This window comes from Fukomys damarensis, unplaced genomic scaffold (assembly GCF_012274545.1).
Source record: "Fukomys damarensis isolate Sample0158 unplaced genomic scaffold, DMR_v1.0_HiC HiC_scaffold_27, whole genome shotgun sequence".
Lineage (NCBI taxonomy): Eukaryota > Metazoa > Chordata > Mammalia > Rodentia > Bathyergidae > Fukomys > Fukomys damarensis.
Genome location: NW_022900939.1, coordinates 15,404,058 through 15,430,187, shown reverse-complemented (window position 1 = coordinate 15,430,187; position 26,130 = coordinate 15,404,058). Strand labels below are relative to the sequence as shown.

Genomic DNA, 26,130 nt, shown 5'->3' with positions numbered 1-26,130 from the left:
AGGTGACCTGCCAAGCTGGGAAGAAAACGGATTAACAAAAAAGCAGGTGTTTGCCAAGGGCTCCCTGCCCCCACCACAAGCACAGACAGTCATGGGATCTAAGATTGGACTTCTTGAGGCTTTCTATGCTGGCGATTCTGACAATTCCTGGAGAACCACAACTAATGAATTTAAGGACCACAAGTCTGGAGTAGACCTTGGAGTGTTTTGGTGTTGATGGAAAATGTCCACTGACATTAGACTTTGGTGTTGGTGGCAAAGTCCACAGCAAGCTGGACATGCTCTTTTTGCACACTTACCTTAACAGAGTGGCCCCTGCTCCTTGCTCTCTTCATCCCATTTTCCCCAGAATACCAGAGCTCAAGGGCCTTCGTGTTTTCTGCTGTAAGGAAGTGAGCAGATTGTGGTTAGTCCCTTTCACAGCAGGGCCATCCTCCCAAGAGAAGATTTCAGATGCACTGACTATGCAGATTTGGGGTAGGTTTGCAGAAGACTTCCTTATTTCAGTTTGAGTGTATACCCACCTACATAATATTTTCTGGTTCTCAGAATCTCAGAGCTATTAACCTCCAATCTTAAATTAGGATTCCCAGAAAACTTTCCTGGGGTATTGTCATAAAAGAAACTAAGCCTCAAAATAGGACTATTTGACATAATGACTTTGTCCTGGAAGAGAGCCTGACTAATTGTAAACCCTACACTGACTTGTGGTTGCTGAGAATGGGGGTGGGGAGAGAAGGAAGGAAAATCACAGACGTGCCATGATATAACTGGGGAGATTTTATCTGAATTCCCCCCAATTATGATATTATTCAGATATAATTCCAAGGGCTTCTTTCTTGACATCCCACCAATGTACAGGTACGCATGTTTTGAATGCATTGGATAGATAACTTATTTATGCAAATGAGTGTTTTGCATAGTCCCAGTGGATGTGCTTGTCACCTCTCTGATAGACATGGGCAGATCCAGAATTCCTCATTTATATCTGGGAGGCTTTGGAGTCAGCAATCTAGTTGATTACTTTGAGATTCTCATTGCTTCTGAAGAATAGGAATGGAGAAATATATAGTGACTCCCGTTCTCATTTAAGTTTCACCACTGCCCTCAAAGTTCATAATGCTTTCCTTATCTCTGCAGCTCTCTGCTCTCTTCCCCTCATTCTGGATCCAGATGTCTCAAGCCTTCTCATGTGGTATTTAGCTGGCCCAGTGCTCTGAGCCTGAGAGTGTCAGGGTGACCTTTGTTTCAAAAGACCCTCATGACTTCCCAGACAAGGCCAGGTCACAAGTTCTCCAGTGGGTTTCCCCTCAATTTTTATTCTGAGCTTTTAACTTTTTAAGTGTTTGTTATTGAAAGGCAGAGGATAAAGGCAGAGGTCTAGAAATCTTAGATTTGTTTGTATAATTCAGGATTTTTCATTTTAACTTTCCAGTCTCAGTCTTATAAGAAACACATTTCTAGCTGTCTTCCAGAACTGGTCTTGACTTTCTATGTCTGTGTAAGATATTTCTAATTCAAATCTCAACAAGCTGCTAACCTCTTTTCTAGAGAGGGCTGTGATCACGAGATCTTGCTTTGGAATGACATGGACTGGTTTGAGTTCCAACTACTTGTCTTACTGTGTGACCTTGACCAACTTACCTTATCAAGTTTATGAGGCTCAGTTTTCTCATCTGTAACGAGACAATTGTAATAGTTCCTTTCTGGTGCACTTTTGTGAACATTAAATGAGGTAACACAAATTAAATTTCTAGCCTAGTCCTAGGGCATGATTAAAACTGAATAAATGTAAATATTCTTTGTTCTCTTAATTTTTCTATCCCTTCCCAGTTTCACCCCCCTTTACTTTTTCTTAGAATCATGGAGGGCTAATTCTCTGACCACCCATGTGAAGCTTTTTATCTTGCTAAGGGGAAAGCTCTCAAGCTCCATACTTCACGGAAGGAGCTAATAAGCACTCCCAAGCCCACCAAATGCCAGGCACCCTCCTGATGCTCTCCATAATTTCTCATCTAACTCCCTAAATAGCTCTGTGAGAACCTAAATATCTACATAAACAGGTGGGAAACCTGAGACCTAAGGTTTAGGTGAATATGGCAAAATTGTTCTAGTTTGCTTGGCTTCCAATCTATCCTTTCCACCTGTCCAGGCAGCTTCTGAGAAAGCTGTACCACCTTGCTTTTTTAAGGCTGAGCATATAGATTCTGAGAGGCCCCTAGTCTCCTGAGACCTGAGGGTCTCCCAAATAATTATGTACCTGGATGGACATTTTGTAGATTTTTTGCTTGGGTTTGAGAATGTACTGTCTCTCACGGTCCCTGGTTGAAAGAGACCTTTATGCATGGCTTTATGCATGGCTGACTCTATCAAAATGTCCTCTTGGAAGCTGAGTCTGGTGGTGCAAGCCTGGTGCTCTGGGAGGTTGAGGCAGGAGGATGCCAAGTTTGAGCCCATCTTGGGCAACTTAGTGACTTAGCAAGATTTTTTTCAAAATTAAAAATAGAAAGGGCAATCACATAGCTCAGGGAGAAGGAAGGTCCTGGGTTCAATTGCCAATACTGGTCGATTACCCACCCACAAAATATAAATAGATGGCACTGAACATAAAACTAATGATTTTCTCTGCTACCACCCTCCCTACCATTGGAGTGGGGAGGAGCTCAGGAGACTGAATTTGTAAAGATGACTCTGGTGGCTTATTGGCTTATAGCAAGGACAGAAGGCTGGAAACCTGTGAGCTTGGGGAAGGAAAACCAAGCGACCAAAGTTCTAGCTTCTCTTCCTCCAACCCACACACAGCAGCAAACCTTTAATCTCTTTTATCTTTCGGGGTTCCATGACTGTGGAAAAGGAGATTTTAGGTAAAAACATAAAAACAACTGCTCTTTGTACAACATGGTAACCAAAATGAGTAACAAAGGATTGTATACTTGAAAATTGTTAAGGCAGAGATTATAAATATTTTTACTACAAAAAAAAAAACCCTGATAAGTATGTGAGGTAACACATACGTTAGTTTGGTTTAGCTATTCCACAGTGTATATCAGAACATCATGTTGTATATTATGAATATCAACAATTTTAATTTGTTGATTAAAGAAAAAGTAATGCCAAAGGAAGGAAAACTGAACTGCTATACAAAACTCTTCCCCAGGCAAAACTGAAAATATTGATTCTAGGAAGTTGGCCTGGGAATGGTCATTTTCCCAGTCTTTTCTCTCTCTCTGACACTGAGAATGTAGGCATTTTTTCCTTAAAAAAAAAAAAAAAAGTCCAATATAGGGCCTTTGCACTGAGCTCTACTCACAGCTCATTAAAACTTTTTATTTTGGGACAGGATCTAGGTAAGTTGCCCTGACTAGGTCTCAACTTGTGATCCTCCTGCTTCAGCCCTTTTAAGGCTGGGCTTATAAGCATGCACCAGAACACCTGGCAAATTGAGTCTTCTTGAAGAGGCTGAGAAAGATACCGCATAGACAAAACAGCTTGATTCAGAAAGCAAAGCGCTCATTTCAGCAGTGAAAGTGGTGTTTAGTCCATGCACCACTTAAAGCTGTGTGTGAGGAAAGACAAGCTCAGAGAGATAATAAGAAAATACAGATGAGGCAGAAGGAACAGAGTAGGAGCAACTTACACCAGGCAAGAATGGGGGCCCTGGGAATGATTAAAATATAAAGAGGGGAGCTGGCCTGGTGGAGCACATCTGTAATCCCAGCATTCTGGGAGGCTGAGGCAGTAGTATCACAAATTTGAATTTAGCCTGGGTACCTTATTAAGATCCTGTCTTAAGGCCTCGAGTTCAGTCCCCAATATCAGAAAAAAAAGTAAAGGGGGAATTCAGAAAAACTTGGTGTGTGTGTGTGTGTGTGTGTGTGTGTGTGTGTGTGTGTGTGTGTGTGTGTGTGTGTGTGTGTGTGTGTGTGTGTGTGTGTGTGTGTGTGTGTGTGTGTGTGTGTGTGTGTGTGTGTGTGTGTGTGTGTGTGTGTGTGTGTGTGTGTGTGTGTTTGTGACAGTGGGTCATTCTTTCCAGGAACGGTGGCCACTATTCCCTTCTAGCACCCCTGAGGTTGCCCCCCATCTCAGCAGTTCAGTGGTATGTGCCATTGGAAGCTGGTTAATGAGTGAGTTGATGTGTACAAATGATGGCCAAAGTCATGGTCAGAGTGCTCCACACAAATCTGCCAGGATAGCTGTGAATGTGAGCTCTCCCACAAGAACTCTGGAGCCACTTTCTGAGCCCATGAGGCCTTTCAAGGGACAGGAAGATCACAAGGGAATCCAATTTCTTGCAGAAACCTGAGGATATTACAAATATGACCTTTAGAGGGCATAGGGTAAAAGGTAAGATGACATTTATAAACCCTAGTTCAGTGGTGCTGAAGCTGTGGCACATGTGACATATGGGCATGCACAACTCTCTCTGTCAGCAGGCATGCGGGCCAAGTCTCCCCAGCACTGCCAGCAGCAGAGCATTGGATAACAATGCACACAGGGGCAGTGTTGGTACTGTGTGATAAACGTGAGGTTGCACTTTGCAATAAATACGTGGGTTGCAGTTTGGGCACTTGGTCTCTAAAAGGTTCAACATCACTGGCCTAGTACCTTGTTTGGTAATAGGGTAACTGATCATGATATTCTGCTCTGTTTGATCTTCCTCCCCTATGAGTTTTACAGGATCAGAGAGTTTCTTGCTCCTGTGGGACCTACATGAATATTCTTGTGTGGCTCTCACTACATGGTTGTCACATTCTACCCTGCAGGTAGCTCCATTTCATCAGCAGGGAATGACAGACAGAAACATATACAAACATGCATTTGCTTTAAAAAATAAATATAGTGCTTCTAGTTAAGAGGTGCTATATTAGGAGTGTCTTCTTTCTTGTAAAGTAAACACACTTGTGCGTTGACCTTGTAAACACCTTCCATGTTAGTGTTAAGGCTCAGGCTTCTTAAATCTTGATACCTTGCTAAAGAGATTCCTTGTCTTAAGGCTTGATTTGCCCGTGACCTTTCCTAAGTTTCTTTGGTTTGGGAGGTGGATCTTCTAACACTAGGCTCCCCAACTCTTGGACCGATGATGGGTACCAGTCTATGGCCTGTTAAGGACTGGATCACACAGCACTAGGTAAGTGAGGAAAACTCCATCTGTATTTGCAGCTGCTTCCCATAGCTGGAATCACTGCTTGAGCTCTGCCTTCTGTCAGGTCAGCAGCAACATTATATTCTCATAGAGGATCAAATCCTACTGTGAACTGTACTCACTAGGGAATCTAGATTTTGTGCATCTTATGAGAATCCAGTGCCTGATGATCTGAGGTGGAGCTGAGGTGGTGATGCTAGCATTGGAGAATGTATAGTAATTACATACCACAAATGTATACTAATGAAAAGAAACTAACCCTTTCCCCAGTTCATGGAAAATTACCCTCCACAAAACTGATCCCTGATGCCAAATAGGTTTGGGATCACTGTTCTAGAAGACAAACCATCTGAACTCAGAAGCTCCAGGCCATGGCAAACAACTTGGTCTGACTTGCTTTGTCCCTCTTTCCCTGAGGAAACCAGTATCAGGACTCACTCAAAAGCTTTGTATGCTTGCAAAAGTCTGAGATAATGATAGAATCCTGACCTACAGAGACAATGAGGATTTCTATACTTAGTACTTAAATTTGTAGGGCTGGTTCTAGTTTCTGATACTATCTTGATCTTGACCTTGTCCTATTGCCCTATGTAATTCTCCATATCTTCATCAGCCTCCCAGAGAATTTTGATAGCATAGGACAGATGTTGACAGTCTACAATGGTAATGAGGCTCCTGCTTGACACCTGCTTGAGGTGTTACAATGAGTTCATATAAAGTATCTGCCATATTTGATGCTTTCATGGTTATACTTTTAAATTTCATATTCATGAGGGACTAATTGATCTATCTGAGACTCCTACAGTAAAAGGCCTCCTCATCAAATCATCAAATCCAACTTTCTGTATTCACAGCTAAAAATTAAAACATCTATCTTATCTCTGCATGTATTTTGGTATGTATTCCCTTTCTCCTTGCTCCCTCTCTTTTTCCATAGAGTAAAAGACCTTTCTCCAAAGGAATTTCTTCACAGATGCTAAATGCCTAAAATCTATTTTTTTAAATTTTGTTTTTTTGTTTTAACACAGGGAAGGGGAAGTATTGTTTTTACTTGTTTTCTTCTAGGAGGTTTCAAGAAAATAAAAGGATCCATGTTTGGTAAGGACCCACTTAAGTACCAGACACATTGTTAAGTACTTCATATACATAAAAACTTTTCAGATAAGGAGGCTTGTGAGGATGAAGTGATATTTTTCTGCCCCCACTGGGACCCTTTTTAATGGATTGGTTCTCCTGGCTAGAATGGATAAAGGAATGCACAAATCACCAGAACTCTTTAGCTAGAAATTAAAAGGTCTCTAATTAAAGGAAGCTGGGTCTGGGCCAGGCAGCCACATCATTTAGAGGAGATGCATTTGAAGTTCACCACCTCGGGACCATCATACAGTCCCTACCTCCTACTCCACCTAGCTGTCTCAGGTTAATCTCAGGCAAAGGTATAATGAGGCCAAGTCTGCTTCCCTCGAGTCCTATAGCACTAATAGCACTAATACTGCCCCTCTGAGCAAAAACCCTGTTGTAGGTGGGGCATCGCTACTTCAAATTGCTCCTGACTCATCCATCTCTCAAGCAAAATCCCAGCAGGCCATTCCCTTAGGGCCCTGCTCCCAGATCTGGAGCTGATAAACTAATTGGGGCTAATGTGATAATGGGCAATAATGACATTTACTGTTTTTTTATCAGGCCCAGGGCAAACATTTGCATGTTGAGAGTACTCCGAGTTGAAAAGGAGGGAAGGGTGGGACTATGTGGTATAAATTTACAGAGGCAAAGGGGCTTTATAGAGCTGCCCTGAACTGTACTGTCTTAAGCTTCAAGACCTTCTTTAAGAACAGCTTGAGTTCCAAGAACTTCCCAAGTCCACTGATGCTCTCCTTCTCTGCAATCATCCTACATAGCAAGCATGGAAGAAGTCATACCACCTCAGAATGCAATAACCATTTGCTTTCTGGTCTATTCACCAGGAGCTTCGGCTCACATGCAGGCCTTTCATTTTTTATATAAGGAACTTCTTGCTTTTGATCACAAAACCTTTATGTCTTTGCCACAACTCTACTTCCCTTCCCCACAAAGGGGATAAGTCCCATGAGTTTAAGATAGCTTCTTGGTATCATACAGGCCAGGCCAATATCAGGGAAGACTCAAGAGAGAAAGTTAATGGTTAGGGGATAGTATTTTTCCCAGCCAGGGCAGCTGCTCCTCTGTACAGGTGCATGAGCATCTGTGACCTAGTGAAGCAGGAACAGGCCATTCCCTGCGTGACCTTGGCCTAAGAGGTTGAGTGAGTATTTGAGATTGATAGACCCTCCTCATCTGCTGTCTTGCCCAAATTATTGTTTTAGCCCCTGTTTCAGGATCTTGGTCATTCCCTCTGTTGCTCCTATGAGGAGTGTCAGTAAATAGAAAGATCATAAGTGGCAAGAGAAAATGAAAAAACAAGATAATCCAGCAAGGCAGTCATTGCATTGTCGAGAATAGACCGCTGAGGCTGGATAGCTCATAGTGGAGCTTCCCTCTAGGGACCTTCTCTTTCAAATTTTCCTCCAAGGCTCTTACCTGGGGCCAAGGGAGAAACACTTCTCCAAGTCCCTTGAAATTGCCAAGAGTCACTGTCAAGAAGGCAGTCATGGTGTCTGGAGAGAAAATTGGCCGGAAGCTCCTTCAGACCATAATACATGAACAGCCAGGGCAAAGATCTTGGTGCTAAAGCTGAGTGGCCTAAATACAGATTAGAAAATGAGACAGATGTTCAAGAGGGCTCCTCCTCCCAACCCCTCTACTGCCCTCTCTGCCAGATTTGGACTTCTGCTCACTTTCCTTTCCTACTCTCCCTTCCTGATGGTGTTTTTGGGGAGCACACGGTGCTTTTCACCCGAAACTGCCTCTAAGCTGTAAAGAACAGTCACCACCAAATCAATTCCTCATCTATTAACAGGTTGTCTCTCTGTGCTTGAGACACAGGCATAACCTGGTTAGACCTGTTTTGTTTGAACACTAACGTGTGAGTTGGCCAAATGTAAATGAGCCAATGTTTGTAATCCTTTATTTTATTTTTTTAAAGGGCTGGGCAGCCAATCACAAGAGGGGGAAGTGACTTAGGGAATTCCCGGTTGGTGGCTTATTGCTTAATATCCTACAAAATGATTTTAAATTATTGTCATATGCATTTATCTTCACTCTGATGAGGGCTCAGAGGTGATAACACCTGTGGTTCCCCATCCTGGTAGGAGCTGGCGTGACATCTGCTGGCTGCCTCCTCTCCTCTCCATTAGCCAGAGATATTGGATTTCCCACCCAGAATCTTTAGGCAAATGAGGTAAGTCCTTATTTTTAAACCTTCTTTTGGAATTCAAACACCTGCATGGAAAGAGAAGCCTGCCTTGAACCAGACAAATGAAAATAGAGCAACGTCCTGTAGGTAGCTGGCAGGAATGAAGCTTGCCTGTCTGGGCTTACCTCACTGCCTCTTGTTCGAGTTTTATTTTGGGGGCAGCTGAGCTCTTTGGGGCTATCTGTGAATTCCCTGTCTTGTTCGGGCTTCTAATCACTGCGAATTTAAAGCCCCCGTTCCCTTCTACATGTGCGGCAAAGCCATGTTTCTGTGTTGGATTCTTCTGAAACAAATAGGCAGATAGGAATAGGTGGCTCTGGTGTAGCTTAGTGAACACTTGATTGGCTAAGTAGCTTTGGGGGGCTCAGAGCACACCATGTCACTCTCTAGAGGCATCTTCTGCTGATACTTTTTCTGACTCATGAGCTGTAGGGAAAGGCCAATTCATCTGTACTATGTTTCAGTGTTGGAAAGTGGCAAGGAAATTCTATTCACATGGGAAAGAGTGGCCAGGAAGCCAAGATAGTGAGGGGTACCGGGGAGAGCTAACCACTTAAAAATGAACTCTGTCCAGAAAAAAAAAAAAATCAGTTTAGGCAAAAGCACAAAGGGACAAAGTCACCTTTTGTTCCATAATGGGATATTATGACCAGAAAAGCAGACATGACTCAGCAGCCACAAATGCATTAGAAACAGGGATTCTTTTGATTTTGTTTAGACACCGTGAAGAAGTGCATGTTCCCGCATGGACAGAGCTGGGCCAGTGGGGAATTAATTTTCTTGTTGGTCCACGGCAGCTCCAAAGTGGTGCTACTTTGCCAATCTGTCCATCTTTGTCAGTTTAGAATCCCAAGCTCTATTGTGAAAGTGTGCGTTGTTCAGATGAAGTGTAAGATTCTGTGAGTTCGGGAACTCAGTTGTCTCACCTGGTGGTCTACAATGATCTCAATGGCAGGGAAAAAAAGAGCGAGTGTTTGGATTCTGAGAACTTCTGGTGAAAGGTTTAGTTTAGACACTGATTCTATAGATACAGGCATGAAGATGCGTGCAGATGGTATCTTTCGGTGTGCAAAGGGAAATTGGGGATCGTGTGTGGCAGTGTGCTACTTCCACTGAGGCCAAGGGAAGAGTCAATTTCCAACAGGAGAGATGAAGATACATTATTAAGAAAAATTTCATGGTTAAGAAATCTGTCAGAAAAAAAAATCTTAGTGAGATTTTAAGAATGATGGTAATGGCTGCATTTAGAGTTTGCAGAAAAAGCTCCCTTTGTCCTCTTTTTGTGACCTAAAATTCTGGGACTAAGAAATAACCCATTAATTCCATCTTTCTTTAATATATATATTATGGTGTCACGTAGGACCATATTGCTTCCACACCAGTGGCTAATGACGTCTAAAAATGGCGATGGAAACAAAATGGGATCGACAGTCATTTGGAAGTCTGTAACCACACTTTAAAATTAATTTCTTTCTCTATATTTCCAAAATATTTTACAGAGGCATTCTGGGCAAAGGCTCTACCATGGAGGAATATCTCCAGCCTTGTAGAAGCATTAAATTAGAAAGCAACCCTGGGAGAACAGCAGTGCTCAAAGTTCTCTTACATTGGTATTCAAGATGGTTTTTAGGAACTTATTTTTTTTGGAAACCCTTTATTTTTGTTAGGACACATTTGCAGAATATAACGATTACATTCGTCATAGGGAGTTGGTACATGACATAACTTAATTCTTTTTATGTTCCTTTCCCATGGTCCTTCGGACCTTTTAAGGGTGGCTGTGGGTAGGGCAATATATTTGATCGAGGCCTCAAAAGTTCTCAAACTCTATTATATTAATACTTTTGAGCTAAAAATTGCCTGTTTGTTAAATTCGCACATACATATACATATTTCATTTCTTAATGTATTATTAATATATTGTGTTTTCTCAATGGAAATGCCTGGGGTCTTTCCTGACCTCTGACAAGCCCCACAGTCACACTTCAATTGCATGTTTGTTGGTATCTGAAAGTGCTCCCATCTATTGACGAACTCCATGCCGATACGATACTCTTTCAATCTCTTTCTGACTTGCTGAGACTCTGAGATAGAATGGAAACCGGAAGGTTAAAATGTGTACTAAGTGCACTTAGTGAGCTGGAAACTGGAAGGAACTTGGATCAAGTCTCACCTCAAAACAGGAGTGCTCTGGGCCAAAGTTCTCTTCCAACGAAGTGGAATTTAGCTTGTGGGAATCTCATAAAGTTTTATTTCCTTCTTATCGCTCCCTATTCCTTGACGAATTTGGGAATTTGAGCTCTAGGTTGTGTTTATGGACTCTCTGCTTCACTTATAGTACCCGGCATAGAATTTTATACAAGGCGTAATAAAAAAGTACAGGGAATGTTTAAATTTTTAAAAATTATTGCAGCAAAAGACACATTGCCGTTAATCCTCTCAAAATACTCCCTCCGGTATCAGACACACTTATCCCTTCATTCTTACCACTTTCTGAAGCAGCTCAAAGTCCTCTTTCACGTCTTTAGGATGTGATCCAAAATATGGTAAATGCTGCTGCTGAGTGCTGTGCAACAGAAAGGCAGGCTCGTAAAAACGTTACAGCATGTCCTAATCCACTTTATCCATGGACTCTGGCACTGTGCAACTTCTAGTTTTTCTCCAAAGTCAAAATGAAGAGCAAACATTCTGAATCCATTCAGGACATCAAGGCAGCCAGGCCAGCACAACTAAAGACACTCTAGAGCTGCCTCAGAAAGTGGCAAGGAGTGTGCGATAAGAGTATTTGCAATGAGGGGAAATATTCTGGGAGGGATTAGTGGCAATATGTCTTTTACTACAATAATTTAAAAATAACATTTAAGCCACAAACCATTTTTTATCACATCTACACTATCTTGTGCCTTCTCTCCAGATGAAATAAACTCTAAGGCCCTCCAGACAGATGTAATTTTCAAGTTTTGTCTTCTGGGACAATAGGTTGGGGTGGACACCAAGATTACCGTGGTAGTACCTGGTAACACACTGGGGAGTCAATGCCACTGCTTTGAGGAACATAAATTCTAACCCTGAATTTCGGTGACATCACTTGGCTGCTGCTTTGGCCCATCCTTTTGTTAAACTAGTCCTCTGGTAGAGCCAAAGCCACAGTCCCTTCTGTTGTGGGTGGGGCCGTGGTTGGGAGGCATTGGCATGGGGTTTGGGGCCCACACACTTCCCCCCTGCCTTTGTTACCAGGTAACTGAACACAGCGAGGTGGCCTTCAGCGTAGGTAAGCTGAGTTTCTGGTGGTGATAGCCCTGCAAAGACAGGCAGGAGGCAGCTAGCCACTCATGCCCAGGTTCTCTTAAATCTGTCTTCAAATAACTGAATGGAGAGAGGGTGCATAGTTGACTTAACATTTTCATATTTTGTTATAAAATGCTTTGAAATAATATGATTCATGGTTCTTAATAAAAATTGTTAGTTCCTTTAAATTGGACAAGGCTTTAAAGGGTCAGATTGTTAAGCCATTAGGCAGGAAATCAGCTGTGAAATGGGGCAAATGGCTCCCCACAACAAGCCATCTCAGTGTGGGACGTATTTTTAGCTGACTAGTACTGACTTCTCAAGCCACGAAGTGCTAGAGTAGAGATTTCTGTGGATCCATCAGTTACTTGATAAACACTTTAGTAGATTTCAGAAGGAGAGAATCAAAAAATCTTCCTTTAAGAATCTTCCCCAAAGAAGGCAAAATTCCATCTTTGGAGGAATGGGAGCACAGTGCAGGGAAGGTTTCATGTGGGACACCATGACTGTATGTGTGACCCTTTCACAAAGGCAGGCAGGAGACCTGACAAAGCTGTGTGGCCCATGACAACACACTCCATCTACCTGGGCTTTAGATGACTCTTCTAGACAAAATGGATCATCTCTAAGATCCATTTCAACCCTCAGATTTTAAGGCTGTGGGTAACTAAGGAGGTTGGGGAGGATGGCTGAGGAGCCAGCTATGCCTGGAAGTCTAGCAGGGTCAGCATTAGTCTGAAATCTGGGAAAGGGGTGGAAGATGTCCTCCAAAAATAAGAAAGAAAAGAAATTCAAGTACCCTTAAATGGCGTTCTTAGGGTAAGTGATTTTTGAACTTTGGCTAAGTGATATACTTAGTGGAGGTATCAAGATCCAACACTTGGAGCCTTTATTAGGTGTATTAGGGATATTAGTTTGCTCTCATATAGTAGCCATCTTTTTCTGTTTGCCTCACAAGCCCAAGGCTGGTGAGAGTGTGGAAGCACTTGAAGCAGACTGCGTGGACCACAGGGAGCAGTCACTGTACATGAGCAACATTATAATGGTGTCTTCCATAAAGTACCTCAGCAGCCTCCTAGAAGGTGAAATTCACTCTGACACAGGGGCATTTATGAATTTGCTTGACTGATTGCCTGGGAATTATTGGCTAGACCAGATGAACGTGGACTCACTTCTCCCAGAGGAAGATCCAGTAGGTAATCACAAGGGCAACAGGACTAGCTCAGCCACTGGGTGGCCCAACTCAGACCCCTGGGGTTCCCTGAGGTCTCAGCTCTTTAGCCAGTGAAATCCAGAGCTTGTAACAGGGTCAAGAAGGGTGTTCCATGTAAAAACACTTGTAGGGTGTTGATTGACCTTGTTTGAAAGAGATAACCTGTAAAATATCCCTTTGAAAAGTGATTTCACTAGCACTTAACCATATTTTGTCTTGGATTGGTTTTGGGGCTAAGCCCCTTATCTCTGGCTCAATGAACTCACAATCTCTCTTTCCCTCTCATCTTTCCCCATATCCTGGCCCCATCAGAACCTCCTTCAATAACTTTCCTTTCATTATTAAGGATATTTAATAAACAGCTGTTTAAAATATGACCAGTATAGGCACATCGAAAACATGCTTTCTGATGAAACAAAGCCTAAATGAATAGGGAATCAAAATGCCCAACTAATAATAGTTTGATAATGAAACCAGTAGACTACCTCATAACCCCACTCTTTTGATGTAATAGCTTATTTTTACTTTAGTGTGACCTTGTCTCAGTGTACACTTTCTTTGATGTTGCAGTTGGGGTGAAATTTAACTATCATATCTGCCACTTTGCCCTCACGCCATACCATAGACACATAATAAGTAATCGTGGGGGTTGCACCCTTACTTTTCTAGCTGTGGATTTAGGAAAGTTCAGTTATCCCCTTAGGCTTTTCTCAGCTTGGTAAAAATCTCTAAAAGTCTGTTGAGCATTTCTTGGAACAGAAATGGACAACGGACCTTGGAGAATATGGCCATCCTACTGAGACTATTCTAGAATCTATTTTAGGAACCTTTAAAAAACTTCCTCCTGTAGTGCTGATGGCATATTTTGGAGGATGAGGTAAGAGGAATATGAAAGGGGATGCCATTTTTATTGTAGTGGCCTGTACATGTGGTGCTAAATCCAACCTCTGCTTTAATTTTGTTCACATAGGAAATCAGAGAGCACCCAGTCACTGTTCTGCCATCTTAGCTCCAGTGGGGAGAAGGCTGTGGGTGGAGGAATGCTGATGAACAGTAGACTTCAACTGGTGTGTGTCTGAAGGGGTGGGTCACTGTACGATTTCCGGCCTAGAATCAGCTGGGGCATGGTGTGAAGGGTAGTAGATTGCGAGTCAGAATTGTAGGATTCGAAATTGCTGTGGTCCTGGATAGTTGAGTGACTTTGGGTGAATTATGTAAGCTCTAGCATCTAAATGTCCTCATCTGGAAAATGGGGTTAATAACATCTACTGCACAGGGATGTTGTAAGCATTACATTAAACAGAGAATGGGAAACCACCAGAATAAATGCTTGCATAAATAATTAGTAATTCGAGAGTGGAAGTCAAGGAGAAATATCCAATTCGGGTGTTTTCAGTGAGTCTCTGTTGGGTGAGAGTGAAAAAGTATTAAATTTTTCCATTAACGATCAACTTCAGTTCTGCAGGGAAAGAAATGCAATATTTATCTGTCATGGTGGGCAGCAGGGAAATGAGATGATCCACGTTAACAGAGGACTTCCAGTTTATATCTCCATTGGACTCTGCATATCACCACACATGGGGCTCACAGAGAAGATCTGGAGTGGGCACACAGAATGTTCTACCTCTGTCTAGGATCCACCTCTGTCTTCTGGCACTCCTGGCACATAGCGGCCTCCAGAAGAAACAGTCGCCTCTTTGAACTGTTCACCTAACTGACTACAACTTTGTATACTTACCGCTAAAATTCGGAGAGCGTCTCCAGATGTCTACTGACCTGTGCTGTTCATGGTAGTAGCCTTGGGCAAATGCTCTAGAGGGTTTAGGGGGAAAAAAGTAACAAAACAATACTTAATTACTTATTTTGTGTAGATACTGTGGGGTCTCCTCTTGGTAAATAGTTCAAATGTTCTGGCCATGCAGAAGTGTTTGCTAGAGGCCAAGGTGAAGGAGTAGTCCTTGCTAATAGTGAAACAGCTAAAGTTCCCAGTTTGGTTTCCAAGGATTGCTTGTTATTTGTGGAGAATATTCATGGGGCTCCATGGAGTTGGATGTGAAAATATTGCATCATGATTTTTCCATAACTTCTCATTAAAATTTAACATATTCTCTTGATATAAATATACTATTAACTGCATCTGTGACTGTTATCAAAAGCAATCATAGAATTTTTGTATCACATCATACTTGCTGCAGCAAAATATCATGTTCTGACATCTCAAAATATCATGTTCTGACATCACAGAGGTTATTAGACCAGTATAGACAGTCTTATTTAATGTGTTACTAAAGAAGGACATGTATTATTATGATATCACAGTTATTTTAAAAGAGTATTTCAATAATTGAGATCATTAAGAAGGGACCCACATGCCTCAACAGATCACAAAATGGGTTCATAGTATGAGTAAAAGGTTAAGAACTCCTAATTTATAGCATTCTCACAGACAGGGCCAGTGCAATGACTTCTCAACAGGACTCTGTTAGATAGTCTCTGTCAAAATAGGGGACAGTGTTCTTTTTGCCTATCAGTAGCATTGGAGTTGTGGAGGAACCTTGGCATATTAAAGATGATAATAATAGTAGTGATGGTAATGATAATGAAAGCTAACACTGGGAGAGACCTTGTTACAGGCCAGCTGGTTACAGGCACATTCAGTGTCCTATTTTGTTGAATCCTCCCACACACCTGAGAAGGTAGGTCATGGGGCAGTCAGAGATAGAAAAGCCCTCTCACCCCAATGGTGACAGAGCCTTGGTGCAATTTAAAGCAAAAATGGGGACCTAATCCCTGGAGGCCAGCATCATTGGCGTGTAGTTTATGCGGCTATGCCTGGCCCGAGATTTGCAATACTCTGCATTTGATGAAGTGCTCTGCTGTGGGTGCATTGAGATTCCTAATACTTTTTGAACCAGTGACTCCAGATTTTCCTTCTGGACCAAGCAATGAATTACATGATCTCTTCTGCCTTCGGAGGTGGTGACATTGTTTGGATGAGTGGCAATTCCTGATTCTGAGGGTCTTAGAAATGGAGAGCCCTGTGAGGGTGGAGGTGGGACTGGGGAAGCTGAGGCCTGCTAAGCAGGAAAGGTGTAGTTTTTGAGTTGGTGAGTTTTATAGTTTAGTTTGAGTTTGGAAGGTTTCCTGCGAAACGATGTAGGAATGGTTGTATTATATATTAGAAAGGATTTGATCCCTTGGACAAACTTTCTGAAAGGTTTTCTTACTTCCCGATGAGTTTTCGTTTTTCCACTGAGCCTGCTGCATAGGTCAGTGAATTAGGAGAAGCTGAACAAAGTCTATCTTGGAAGGAAAACGAAACCTAGCGGCTGAGAGTCTGTCGCTCTTGAAGGGAGGCATTCAGGAGTTGGCTTTGTCGCCTACTGCAGTTTAATGAGTTTCTGAACAAAGGGAAAACTCAACTTTTTCTGAAAAGGAGGTCTTCTAGTTTGTGAGCAAATCCAGATGTTACAGTGTTTGCTGCTTAAGCTGCGAAGATGGTGACAGAATGAGCTTATGAGTTGCTGTCTGTATTTAAGGGCTAAAAGTTTCCAAACTTTTGCAAGGCCTGGAACAGGATGGTGGAAGCGGTGGCAGTGGAAGAGGAGGAGAATTTTGCTGGACTCATGAGTCCTAAGGGCTGAGAACAACACGCTGACAATAAGAAAGAGACTCTGAATTCAGGAAGCCCAAATCTCTCAAAGACATCCAGCAAAATTCCCCTCTTTTTTCCAAAATTCTGGCCCCATCAAGGGAGCCAGAGTTCCTTCTTAATTTTTTAGCAACCCTTTTCCTATCATTATTATTATTATCACTGCTCTTTTACTTTGGCTGATAAGTCTGAGGTGGTCTTAGGCAGCCACCTCACCCCTGAGTCAATCTGGAGCCATCCATGGAAGCCTGATAAAGGTTTTCGTTTAGCTTTTGGTACTAGGGCTCGAACCTAGGACCTTATGCATGCTAAGCAGGAGCTTTACTGTTGAGCCACTCCACGAGCCCCTCACATTGCAGTTTAATGGATGAGTTTGAGGAGCTGTGCCATCTGGAGTGATGTGCACTATCAGAGATCTTTTTATTGGGGTGCAAATGTGATCAGTGTGGCTTCCATTCAGATTTAGGGAAAAAGTCCCTGGAGCCTTCCTCAAAGGATCTCAACTGTCAAATTAAAAGGATGAGATCTTACATGACATCCTTTTCTTTAGAAATACAAGGGATCTGTTTTCAAAGCTACAAAGAATTATGCAGCTTTTCCCACGCCTCCCCAACTGCATTTCTTACAATATATCCAGTTCAATTACTAGATGTGTGTCTTGGATAAGTTGCTTAACTTCTTTGTGCTTCTTCATCTGTAAAATGGGACATTAAGTACTGATGTTTGAGGTTCTTGCCAGGATTGAATGAGATAATTCATGTAAAGCCTAGGTCAATTTGTAAGACCTAGTAAACACTCAGTTGATGTGAATTATCCTACCATCATAGTTTTTGTTGTTGTTTTGTAATTATACAGTCTATGAAATTCCACATTGGTGGCTGTAAATCTTTTCTTGGCTTGAGCTTCTTGCTCTTTTCCTGGGAGGAAATTTGAATCTTGAAATGATCCAATCCATTGTCCTCATCGTCTCAACCCCTCCTTGGCTCCATTCCCCACCCCTCACCTCCCTCCACCCTTCCCGCATTCCTGCGCAGTTGGTCTTATTTATTTTTCAAGTCCACTAAGGGTGTTGTTAAATCTTTTCTTCTGCTGCTGCTTGATTTGGTCTGAGGCACTCTACTCCCTGACCTGCTCATGACAAGAATGCCTGACAGTGCTCAGCCAGCCATATCCCTTCCTGTCAGATCACCCTGTTCTCAACAGTCCCAGAGAAGCCATGTTCCGTGGCCTTTTCCATTAAACCAGTGGCTTGGTGGAAATGAAGTCCCCATGGTCAAGAGAAGGCTGAGAAAGGTGATTTTGTGTGGGAACATTGAATGTCATCTATGTCTATGCTTTCTCCAGTTTAAAAACATATTAAAAGGCTTCCTCTGACTGTGTGTGTGTGGAAGGCTAGGCAATGATGCTGTTATTTAATTAGTGTTGTTCATGATCTCCATTTGAGTGATTTGTTTAATTCTTTGTGGCCCTTTTTAGCTTTGGTTCATCATGTGATAGGGACAAACTAATGACAAATAGGAGTGCTATGATGCTCAGATTAGGGTAGAAATGCCACCTGGAGCTTCTCATGCCTTTTCTTCCTGGGACCTCAAATTCTTTGGCAGAACAAGAATAAGTCTGCACAGCCCACTTTTCAAGTAGGTATGGGTAGCCTCATCTCTGAGACAGGGGGACTATGATCCAGGGACTGGGGGTTTTCAGATTATGCTCTTGGCCCACAGATGGAGGTAAAATGACCAGACTAAGGCTGAAGGTCATGGGGTTTCTGCTTTAGGAGGTAGACCACAGACCACACCTACTCCCTAAAGCATATTGACTTTCAGAAGTCAGCCATTTGGAAGAGTGCTGTGGTTTGGGTTTCCATCAGCTGCAGCAGTCCTTCTCTGTCCTTGTTAATCTGACTCAGGATCTGAAGCTGGGCTGGCTGGAAGCTGGCCACATCACTCTGTAGACCTCCGACACCCCTCAGTGCCCAGGCGGGATCAGCCAATGGAAAAGTACAAGGCCCTCTGGGCTTCCTGGCTCTGCCAGCCCCCACTGGTCTGTTTGATGCCTCCTCTTCTTCTGTGGAGTGGGAGGGCAGCACCTAAACTGAAAGCACAGGGTTTTCTTTGGTTTTTATAGGAAAAACAAATTGGCATGACTGCTCCCTCAAACCAGCTCAGGCTGTTTGGGCAGATGCCTTTCTTTGCTTTTTTCTGTTTATTTTCCAACAAATCAATGCTTAACTGCGTTGTTATCGGAGCAGAGCAACAGGTGCAAAAAAATAACTTTGCTGCCAACTCAAATGAAAAGGTAGGGCTTATACCCTCTTGGAGGGATTCAGAAGATAACAGAAGCCCCTGCCAGCAACTGAATTAGCAGCTCTGTTTACGGTGGGTTTTATGTTAACAACCTGCTCCTAACCCTGGGCCACATAAACAATCCATTGTCTTGGGAAGGGGCGTTCAGCCATCCAGACAACCATGGGCTTTATTCTGCCCTGAGTGGAGATTAGTTTTGGCAGAGGCTGCTTGGTGAAACTCAGAAGTATTTATCCTGTCTGCCAACTCTGTGTTTTAGCAAGGATTTTCTCTGAAGGCAAAGGCAGGGGGGTTGTTAGAGAGAAGAGGATCTGTCCAACTCTTAAATCTGTCCGAGTTGAAGTATCTGTCAAGGTTGGTTATTCCAAATGCCGGAGTAGGTTACCTGACTCCCTCTGCTCTCCCTCCATTCCATTCCCTGGGGGAGGTGGGGAGTGAGCTCAGCCAACTTTGGAAAGAGCTACTATTGTTTTGGAAAGGTGTCCTGCTGGTAGTCCATCAGGGCAGGGCACCATCATTGGTGTTTTGTTCACTGTTTGGCCCCAGTATCATGATGCTGAACACCTAGCAGACACTTGATAAATATCTATATTAATTGGGAGGATGAATCAATATTTGTAATTACTAGACAAGCATTTCCTGGCAAAAGTTGGTTGCTGCAGAAGGCTGAGACAATAGTTGATTTTGCGGGGAGAGTATGGGGTTTAACATCCAAGTGGTTAAGTAAGCCTGTGAAGGACAACAGTGGGGGTGGGATGGGGTCAAAAGTAGCCAGTTACAGTCTGAGGCCATATGGCTTGTTCTGGATTTCAGGGTGTGTACTTGGAAGTAAGAGAATGGTATTGAATCTAACAATTTGGGGATACCAAATATTAGGAAAAGGTTTGTAGTTTGTTTTGGATACTGGGGATTGAATTCAGACCCTGACATATGCTAGACAAATGCTCTACCATGAGCTATATTCCAGGTTCTTTTTATTTTTTTATTTTTACGTTGAGACAAGGTGTCACTAAGCTGCCCAGGCTGGGCTTGAACTTGTGATACTTCTGTTTCAGCCTCCCAATAAACTGGGATTACAGGTGCGCTCCATCACACCTAGCTGTTTTATTTTATATTGGTAAATGATGCAGGAATAATTTCTTCTCAAAAACTTTGGAGCTAGAATTCTCCTGACTGAATCTTTTGTCTTTAACTATGCAAGGATTTCCTTTGTATACAGACATTTACTTGAAGGCTGATATTTCTTAGAGTTAGTTACCTCTTGGTGGGAAATCCAGGGGAGGCACTTGAGTCTGTAGAGTAGAACTTCTCAGTTGTGAGAATGGCCCAGGATTGGTCCAGGATGTTAGAAATGCAGACTGTGACTGAAGGGTCTGAGTTGGGTCCCCAGAAAACTTCAAGTTTAACCTCTGCTTAGGTGATGATGATACAGCCATCTGTGGACCAAATTGAGAAATGGTCACCATCCTTTTCAACCAAGTAAGAAACAGCATCCTAGGAGTCATCGTAGATGCTCCAGTCCCTGCATCTGTGCCCTAACAAAGACCCACAAAGACCCATGACTAATAGGAAGAGGGACCTGTGCTTTTGCTACACTTTCTCTACCTTATGGTTGTTTGTTTGATTTTAGAATAGAAAAATAGGCCGAGTGGGGAGAGATTTTTGAGTTTCAGAATTGATGGGGAAAATAGTGAATTCTAGGGAATGACCTCCCAGGATGTAGCATAATTCCAACTTCAGTTACCACTGGAAATAAATGATGGGGCCTTTTTGGCCTCCAGAGAAGAGCAGAGGCAATATCAAAGTCAAGGCAGAGAGCAGAACTGAAATCTTGCAGGCCTTGTTTCAGAGGTGGGAGTAAATTTATGTCTCCCAACCCTGACTCTCTTACAAAGTTTTTAACTTCTTATCTAATGAGTGTGAGAGATATTTCTCAAAGATCCTTGGTGCCTGCTGATAGGGTCAATAAACAATCTCTAGAGGCTTTGGACCTCACCCAGTACATATAACAATGACAGTGGATGTGGATTTTTAGCAGAAGTTACCATGTCTATTGAGTGACTCTGTGACCATTAATATTCAAAGCTTGCCCTATCTCAATAGGATTGATAAAGGCCCTGTGGGTTATTTAAGACAATCTTGTCTTTTGATTTCTTTCGGTACCTGTTGCTGTATGTGCCATCTTGTCTGGTTTTCTGCCACCAAGGATGTTAAAGATCAGCATAACACATGTATTTCCAAATGGTTTACAGTCAAGAAGCTGTACCTATAATGTATACAGGCTTTGCCTCCCAACACTATGACAAAAAGACTTGAAACTCCAGAAATAATACTTCCCAAGATGCCCCTGTGATCATGAAATGTGTGTTTCCAAACACATCATGAAGGTTTAAAATTATCCGTGATGTAATCCCAAGGGGATCAAATACATTCCCCAAGCTCGATTCACATTTTGACTCATTTGTAAAAGCACAGATTATTGTCTGTATGATATCGAGCCACATTTTGCACCTATGTGAATTATCTTTTCCCCTCCTTGGGAGTAGGCCTTTGAAACAAACGCCAGTCATAGTCAAACAGGAAGTCAGGCAGCTGTTGCGACATCCTGAGGGCGAATGCTGTGAATTCACTTGTTCCTGGCTGTGATTAAGGACTGTGCACAGTCTCCATGTCACCATCATTGCAAAAGCCTGATCGTGTTTCCGGCTTGAGGGGTGTAAAGATCCCACGGCAGCCAGTTCGGTGGCAGTTTGGGGTTAATGTGGTTGAATGGAAAAGACTTGTGATGGTGAGGGCCTCACCTCTCAGACCCTTGGTGCTAGGGACAGGGAAGGTGGACACCAGCCCTGCCCTGTGGGAGATCTGTCCTGTGGCTTTGGTAGTCCCCAGTGCCCCTTCACCCTTGAAGCAGAGCAAACATGTGTTTTGGCCTGGGGAGTAATTCTGCTAAAGCATAAATAATTATGGGCCAGGTTATTTCCCAAATATATAATTAAATCAACTTTACTGAGTCTTAGGAGGATGTGTGTGTGTGTGTGTGTGTGTATGTGTGTGTGCGCGCACTCATGTGCATGTATTTATATATGTATGTATATGTATATTTTTGTACATAAGCTGGATAAAGGTGTGAGGCAGCAGAACACAGGAGGAGATGCAGCGACCATGTACAAGGTGGGGAGTTGAGGTTAAGCCTAAGTGGAAAGCAGCTTTTATCTCAGGCAAAGCACCTTCTTGGGTTTGTTGCTAAATTCGCTTCTAGCTCCAATTTTACTTAAGCGGTGTGACTTTGAACAAGTTCCCTAACCTCTCTGAGCCTCAGATAGGCAATTGGTTAAGTGACATAACACCTCACTGACTGAGATAATGCATTTAAAAATCAATGGCACAGGCCAGCACATTTGAAGTGATCAGCAAGACCCAGTTGCTATAGTAGAACAATAACACTAACTGCATTCAGTCCTGAGTCTCAGTAGCCCAACACCGAGTAAAAGAAAGATCTGCTTCTTTTTGAACAGGCCCAAGCTGGACAGTGTTTGTCTCTCTGGAGACCATTTGAGAAGCTATTGGCTCCTTAAAGTCCTGAGAGTGTGGGCAGAGCATGTCAGGTGGAAGTGTGTGACTCCAGCCCCATGCCATGGTCCCAGGAGTGTCTCCTCTGCCTTTCTGTTCCTATAGGGCCAATCCCAGATTCTGCTCTCTGCAGCAGTTGAGTGCTTCTTTTGGGAAGGACACTGTGGGATAGGAGCAGCTGGGGCCGCCTGCTGCACCCACGTTTCACACAGGCTGCTCTCTTTCTTGTCCCTGCGCTCAGCTCTGGGCTTGGGGGTGTGAAGCCAGGGCACCAGGACCTCCCACAGCGCTCGGCAGCCTCAGGCACAGTGTGGCCACAGGGCAAGAGAATGTCTCCTGTGGATAGGGACCACCTGTTGGAGCTCAGTGCTAGTGGAGCATCCCCAGAACAGCACCCGGATGATGGTGGGTGGGAAAGCACAAGGGGCTATCCCAGGCTGGACAGTGCCAGACCACTGGGACTGGAGGACATTATGCCGATGACAGAGATCTGAGGCTTTGCTTAACGTGAACTTGGCTCTCCATTTCTCCTTTGGAAGTTCAAAAAGTAACAAAAATTAGTATTATTACAAAACTCAGCATTTATTAAGTACTTACAGGTGTCAAATACTTTTTCAAGCACTTTATAGGGGTTGTTTCACTTTGTCCCTCAGCCACACTTTCTGTATCATACAAGTTTTCTAAATGAGGAAATTGAGGTTGAGTGAAGCCAGTGACTTGTCTAAACTTGTCCCATTAGCAAATCGGCAACACCATATTTGAACCATGGCTGTCTCATTTCAGAGCTCAGGCTATCTGACCATTACATTCTTCTGTCTCTGAGGAATCTAATCCTATCCTAGGAGTGTCCCCAGGGCCAACCAACCCAGTTTAAAGAGAGACGGGAGCAGATCCTATCATAAGACCCAACACTGACTTGGCTTTTGCCTCCCGTGAGGCCATGTGCTGAGTACTTTACAAACATCCTCATTTAATCACTCATCAGTTCCATGTTTTCTGTTATGTGGGAAACCGAGGCTGCAGAGAGGACAGATTTCCTTCAGGTTAACACAGTCGCCGAGGGGCAGCACAAAAATTTCAAGCCTCATTGTCTCCAGCATGATGATTTTTAAAGTTGCCCTCAAGACAAGGCAGCAGGAACCTGAGTGGAAATCTCTTTACACCCTTGAAAATGTCCTTCAGGCTCTGATTCAGTGGGATCCAGTGTCTGATTTACCTTCTGCTCTGTGCAAATTTCCTACTGACTAGCAGCAAAATATGTGAGGCTCTTAAACTTTAGGGTCAGACCAAGGGCTGCATTCCCCTGCAACCCTTCCCTCACAGTGGTCTAGCCTGTGCGTGGTGGTGCTGGCCAGGCTGGGCCTCCTCTGGGAGGGAAATAGGCCTGTGACAAAGATCCGGAAAGAGGAGTGGGCTTGGGAGGCCATGGCTATGTGTACAGTGGCCAGGACAGAGCAGTCCAAATCTTTAGCAGCTTATAGTGCAGGGACTGACATTTACCTCAAACCACTCATTAAAACAGTGAGGGACAGAGGAGGCTATGTCTCCTGCCAAGTTGCAGGCTGTGGCTACTCAGTGTTTTCTTGCTACAAAATCTTGTACTTGTACTTGTACTTGTACTACAAAATCTTGTACTTGCTACTCAGTGTTTTTTTGCTACAACAATATCAGATTGTTCGAGCCCTTGTGGCCCCCTAGGGGTGCTGATGGCTCAGGGGAGTCGCTGCCCACGGTGGAACAGGTATTGCCTGGAGGCCTGGCACACGCTGCTTATCTGTGCTTTAGTCTTTGGGGTAGTATGCCTTGCTTCTTCTCTTCAAATAAGGTGCAGACTTCTGTCCCCCAAGTTATTTTTATGAGCTTTGCACAGAGAGGTGAAATTTGGGGTGAATGTGAAAGTCTAACCCATCAATAGGGCTATAGAGTCAAATACTCTTCCCTCTGATTGTTCCTACCCACGATGGGCATCTGAGAGTATCTATGAAGAAATCCCTGAATATTTGGGTCTGAAATAAAATTAAGTGTTTTTCTTGGTATGTGTTCGGTTTTTAGTATTGCAAGTAATAATTCATACTATATTTCCACGATACACACCTAAGACCTGGGCCTTAGATGGCTCCATACACAGTGCATTCTCTTAAACCTCCATTGATTAGGCAATTGCTCTGTTTGTGCCAGGTGCTCTCTTTGTGCTGCAGTGGGCTCTGAGGTCCCTATCCTATTTAATCCTCAGTCAGCCTAGGTGGTGGGGACTCATGCTGTCTGCTATCCAGGAGAGGAAATGGCAGCTTAGAAAGTCTAAGGGACAGGCCAAGGTTGCCACATCAGCGAAGCAGCAAAGCCCAAGCTGTCTGCCGCCACAGGCTTTGTCGTGGGCCACTGATCTCAACCAGAGGTGATTTGGCTCCAGGAGACATTTGCGGGGAGGGATAAAGATACTGCTGAATTTCCGGTGATGCACTCAAGGCGGCCCCAGAGGAGAGACTTCTCCAACCCCACCTCTGCCCATGGTTATTGCTGCTCCACTTACACCAGCCAGCAAACAGGTTCTCAGCCAGTGGCCACCCACGAGTGAGTGGATAAAGAAAATGTGGGGTGCACACATGAGGGATAATGATCAGCCATTAAAAGAAGTGAAATCCTCTCATTTGTGGCAAAGTGGGTGGAACTGGAGGACATCGTGTTAAGTGATGTAAATCAGGTACAGGACAACTGATACTGCATGTTCTCACTCATTTTGAGAAATTAGAAACGTTGACCCCTCAGAAGTAGCGAGCAGATGTCCCCTGGAGAGGGAGGAAGGTGGGCAGAGGGAGGGTAAATGGTTGGACAACAAGTAGCAAATATGCAGTTAGTTAGGGTAGAATTAGTTCTAGTATTTTAAAGCACAACAGATTAGCCATAGTCTATAGCAAGCTCTATTTCAAAATAACTAGAAGAGCTCAAACTTTGTCCATGTATAAACATAATGCATATTTGAAAAGAGAAATACTAATTCTTCTGATTTGTTCATTGTGCATCATACACATTTATTGAATTAATCTACTGCATCTCATGAATATGTATACAAATTATGTGCCAATTTAAAAAAATTCAAAGAGAATTATTCAGCCCCAGATTTCAGATGAGGGGATATTGCAAAACCCTCCTTTTAACAACACCTAGTATGGCTGCGGCTCTCTTCCTCTTTTCTTCCTATTCCCTCCATTCCTGTAGAAGCTGGAGATGGAGAGAAATGAGGCCGTTTCCAGCTTGCTTTCGGCACATAGATTGGAATAGTCCCTCCTTATGTTCTGAACTAAGGTTGCGGTCCTGCAAGAAGTAAAATGTGTTAAAGATTCTTCTCTAGAATTGCTGTTAAAGGAAAGGGGGGGGGGCTTGTGTGTCCGTCACTGGACCAGACACTTTTAAACCCACTGTAGGATTTACTCTTCAAAATATCTCTTAGGCTTAGGGGAAATCACTGGAACCCACCTTCCAGTCCCGCCCTATTTAAACCAGTGAAGAAAAATGAGCCTCAGAGAGGTTAACACTCAAGCTCATATGGCTGAAAAACGATGGGACCTGGAATCTAGCTGGGACCTTTGATTCCAAGGCCCTGTTTCACAGACGTGATACATTTTTTTTTTT

At 43.2% G+C, this 26,130-nt stretch overlaps 1 protein-coding gene across 2 annotated transcripts in view; it reads left to right on the top strand.

Annotated features, from left to right (window-relative positions):
- Window positions 1–8,312: 8,312 nt before the first annotated feature.
- Ehf (ETS homologous factor) overlaps window positions 8,313–26,130 on the top strand; it is a 40,457-nt gene continuing 22,639 nt past the window's right edge. For both annotated transcript variants that reach the window (XM_010612604.2, XM_010612603.2), the window contains exon 1: window positions 8,313–8,459. The gene's annotated coding sequence lies outside the window, so the exon portion shown is untranslated. The remainder of the gene's footprint in view (window positions 8,460–26,130) is intronic.